Source organism: Zosterops lateralis, assembly GCF_965231275.1.
Source record: "Zosterops lateralis genome assembly, contig: HAP1_HAP1_SCAFFOLD_273, whole genome shotgun sequence".
NCBI classification, from domain to species: Eukaryota; Metazoa; Chordata; class Aves; order Passeriformes; family Zosteropidae; genus Zosterops; species Zosterops lateralis.
The window spans coordinates 38297-42959 of NW_028154423.1; the positions used below are offsets into that span (position 1 = coordinate 38297).

Here is a 4663-nt window from a genome sequence, read left to right on the forward strand (position 1 = left end):
TCCAGGTCTTGTTCTGAGCTGTATCCACAGCTGTGCACTGCCACCACCCATTCAGGTGGATTAGGTCTTGTCAGAATGCAGGGATAGGTAGATGAGTCTGACCTTAGGATTCTCAGGCATCCGTCCCTGCGTTTCTTGGGATCAGTGATCCCGTTGGCATCTTCTTCCTGCAGGGTTCTCTGAGCCTGGTCAGCTCCCCATCGGTCTTACCTCGGTCATCTCATTGCGAGTTCTCTCGGTCCTCAGGGTCATTCTTCTTGCCCAGATATTTCTGTCCCTGTTGTGTCCCCCCTTTTGTCCTGTCCTGTGTCACGGGTGTTGGTGTGTGTTTGGCTCGGAGCTGCTCTGCCTTGTTGCTTAGTCTGGGTGTGGGGGGAATGGGACAAGTCCTGGGGACTTGAAATTTGTCATGTAGGGTGTAGTTGGCCTGTAGAGGGTATTCCTAGAGTGACACAAATTGTCTGGAGCCGTCAAGTTATCTTGCAGCACTTTGACTTTTGTCCTGACTTCCTTTCAGATGCAGATGGATTAAATCCATGGCAGAGTGCCCCATCCCGGGTGAGGGGGCTCCCCAGGGAAGGTCAGTCACTGTTGATGATGAGAGTCACATATTTCACATTTATTGGCACTCCAGTGCAGGGCATCTGCATTTACAGCTCCAAACAAGTGAGTCCCTTGGTAACCACCCCCCGGGGAGCAGCTGGAGCCTGCTCTGGGCTGGGCTAGGGGACCAAACACTTGGGGCTGACACAGCTCCACACTGAGGGGGCTTGGGAAAATGCCTGGCTTTGTCCAGGATTTTTTTTTTAACCTTTCTACAAGGTTTTAGTTGTCAACTTGGTAAAAATAAATGCTAAGGACTTCAAACCATGAGGGGCTGGCAAGTTATGCACACCAGAGACAGCTTTTTTGTTTTGTTTTTAAATAGCTGTGAGGCTTATAGCTTGATTTTCAGACTCTCTTTTTTTGGCCGACTTTTTGTTAAAAATCTTATTTTGAAGTGCCTCAACCAAGGACATCCTGTTTGAAACTTTATCCCTGTTGTTTTTCGTCTTGCAGGTAGGTGGTAAAAAAGGATGGAGCCAGTAGGAAGCAAAGCCCCTGGAAGGCCTCATCCCAGTCCAGCTATTGTTTTGTGTTCTTTAAAAGATTTTATACTTATTTTTAATTTTTAACTTTTTTTAATATTACTTTTAGATTTTTTTAGATTTTTATTTTATTTCCATGGGGTTTTTTTTGTATTTTTAATTTTTAAAAAACTTTTTATTAACTTTATTCAATTTTTTTTTTTAATTTTTATTTTTTCATGTTTTCTTTGTTCCTTTTTTAAATACTATTTCTTACCCAGAGTATGTGGAAGTTTGACCCTAAAGGAGAGAAAAACCAGGAAAAGACTGACATCAAAGAACACTAAATTCATTTGTGCCATGCTTTAATATGAAAAAGATAAAGGATAGCATGAAAAAAGACCAAGCATTCTCTGTTTTCCAGGAGCCTCCCATTCTCTGCACACTGACCACCCTTCCGGTGGACTTCTACACAGAAACCATTAACTTATGTTTTCTTTGGGTTTTTTGTTTGTTTGTTTGTTTGTTTGTTTGTTTTTGTGTTTGTTGTTTTTTTTTTTTTTTTCCTCCATTCTCTTTCTTACCCTGAGTAGGTGGAAGTTTGGCTGTTGGCAAGAAAGAAGTTGAAAAATGACCTCCATGTCCATTGGATGTCTGGATATAATTGAGAGTGCAGTTAGTGAAAAACCTCTGTATTTTCTGCAACATTAAAAAACCTGAATGGAGAAAGCTGTGAACACTGTGGTGCCTTTTTTTTTTCCTTTCAACCCCTTAACAGGTCTCATTCTCCCCATGCACAGTATTACCAGCAGTAACTTGATGTTGAGGTGTATTTCATTGTTCTTTGTCTTTATTTTTAGGAGGTAACATGGGATATTGGCACTCCAGGTGAAGCAGACAGGGTGAGTGTTGACTGGTGGATGGAAGCAGTTGTTGCTCAGGCCTCAATTTCTGGTGCAACTCTAAGCATACACTGTTGAGTTTTTTTGGGTTTTTTTTTAGGTGGTCTACTTGCAAGGCGTTCCAGTCCTGGATCCCGGCAGCTTGGTGGGTACAAGTTTAAGATATACATGTTTCAGAGTTCTGTCAGACTGGAGCAATTGTGTTTTCACAGTAACTCAGCCTGCTTTTTGCTTTGTTTCTTTGTAGGAGCTGCTGCGGCCCTACGGATACCAGGGAAGAGAGGCAAGCAGGTGAGTTGACATTTTGGCAGGATGACTCAGGTGAGCAGTGTCTAACAGCACGCTAAATGTGTACCTTTTCCTTTTGCAGGTACCCTCCGGGCAGCCTCAGGAGTCAAATGGCGATCTGAGGTGAGCCGGGGTAGCGGTGCAGGGGAGGCCTGGGGATTACTTTTTCTGTCAGGCAATTGTCACATTTTCTGTTTTGTTGTCCTAGGTACCGTGAGGTGCGGAGCCCAAGACTGGATATGGCAGCACTGAAGTGGATGTGTTCTTTTCCATTGAAGATGGATTTTTGTCCGCTCGTCTTCTGAAAGATAAGTGTTTGGGCTGGTGTTTGGGTGAAGGGGAAAAAGCTTTGCAAAAGGAGGCAATTCAAAGTCAGCTTAGAGGAGAGAGCCCTGGTGGGACGGGCCCCTCGCAACTAACGGGAGAGGGTTTCACCTCGGCCTCACCGGAGGCTTTGCCGGGCAGGGCAGTTCCGCGTCCTCGCGTGTTTTGCGCCGTCGTCCGTCTTCGAGTCTCAACATCCTCGTGGACGTTTTCACCCAAGGAGGTCGCCTTCAGGTCCAGAGCTATCGCCACGGTCACCCGGCAGTCATCGCTTCCTTCTCTCGGCCTACCCAGCTTCTCGAGCATCCTATTAACAACTTAGGCACTAGTTCTTGTAAGGAGTTCTGTTTCGTCATCACGTGCTATTGCCTTAAAGCTTTCTTTCCTTTGGCATCATCAGCCTGTGGCTCATCTTGTGCTAGGAGTCTTGGGTCCATAAGGTGAAACTGCCTGGCAGTTTCAAGTTGTGTCTGCTGTGTTGTCTGCGTCTGCATTATGTAGTTTGTGTCCCTTGTCTTCTGTGTGATAGGCCTTTGTTACATCCGGGCGCTTTATCCGCACCATTCCGGCCCCCTTTGGCCGTACTTTCCTCGCGTACTTTCCCGGATCATCCTTATTCCGGCCTCGTTACGTTTTGACTTTTTGAGGCCGGCACACGGACACTCGAGCGTTCTCATCTATTTTCATTCTCAGCTTGGGTAGCGCCGCCTTTTCAGATGCCATTCTCTTGGACTTTTATAGGGAGGGTATTAGATTCCCCTCACGTGCCTGCAGTATCTTTCAGAGTTATCTGAAGTCAGCACTTGTATTCTACCTGTCTCTGCTCATGTTGTATGTGCCAATGTTGAATGCGCCAATATTGCGTCTCTCAGTGTCGGCTTATATTGTGTGTGCCTACATTGTATCTGAGTCTATTGCATCTCACTATGTTGGTTCATATTGTATGTGCCTACATTGTATCTGAATATGTTGTATGTGACTATGCTGGCTTATGTTGTATTGTACTGTATGTGACTATGCTGTATCATACTATGCTGGCTTATGCTGTATCCTATTGTATGTGACTATGCTGTATCCTATTGTATGTGACTATGTTGTATCAGGCTATCTTATGCCGCTTATGTGTGAGCTGCCCTGCCCTGGCACATAGTGTTAGTGAGGTAGAACAGTTGTAAAACTTCACAGTTCACCTCTTTTCTGTGGAGTTTTGGGCATAAGAGATATGGGCCTGGAGTGGGGATAGCTTGCTGTCAGATAAGCGCTTGTTGACCACCTCTTGTTGTCTTCCAGGTCCCTGAGGAGGATTAGCATCTCTGTGCTTGCTGATGCTACAAGTTTCCTGGAATCTACCATGTACGCTGAAGAATGATTGTGTGTGTATGAGAGTCCTCTGTGTTTGCTTGTGTTTGCCTGTGTGTGTGTGTGCGCTGACTGGTTTGACTGGTTCTAACCTTGTGTGCGTGACTTTTGCCTTTCAGATTTTTCAACACATTTTAAATTTAGAATAAAAAATCCCCAGCTCGGGGTTTTTTTTTTAATTTTCCCCCCCAGCTGGGTTTTTTTTCCTCGGTCCCGGCCGGTCTGCGAGGCGATGTTCATCGCCAAAGTTTGGGTGCCGACGGCCTGTGGACCGGGGTTTTCGTCAGGCAGGCCGGTTTGTGTCGAGGCTCCCGGGAGCCACGTTCCCGAGGAGTGCTGCGAGTGTGTGTTGATGATTGGGGGTTCTTGGGAGGTGCTTTGAGGTGAGAGCGAGGGTGGGTTTGTGTGCAAGCTGAAGGAGGTGCGTGTGGTGGATGACTGTTCTATGTTACATGTGCTGCTTTTGTTTTGCATTTCCTGTACCAATAAAATGAGATCTAATGGATGTTTCAGAAGCAGAAAAACTGTTCTATTGTCTCAATGTGTATTTGGCTTGCGGTTCCCTGTATTGTTCCGTATTTGCATTTGCTGCCGTGTTTCCATGTATCGCTCTGCACGAAGCTGTACTTTTATCAGCGTGTCTACGGGTTGTATCTGTACTTGCATTTGTATATGTTGTTTCCATGTGTTTTGCTGAAGTGTAAATAAAAATGTTCATTCAAT

General features: G+C 45.4%; 1 long non-coding RNA gene across 2 annotated transcripts; it reads left to right on the forward strand.

Annotated features, from left to right (window-relative positions):
* The first annotated feature begins 211 nt into the window (after positions 1 to 211).
* Positions 212 to 3996, forward strand: LOC310923758. 2 transcript variants are annotated; one of them, XR_014592692.1, is made up of 4 exons: positions 212 to 580; positions 1661 to 2260; positions 2340 to 2380; positions 2466 to 3996. It is a non-coding gene; the product is annotated as an uncharacterized lncRNA (long non-coding RNA). The 2 variants fall into 2 exon arrangements; XR_014592693.1 differs by lacking the exon at positions 212 to 580 and having other exon boundaries at positions 778 to 2260.
* Positions 3997 to 4663: the final 667 nt, after the last annotated feature.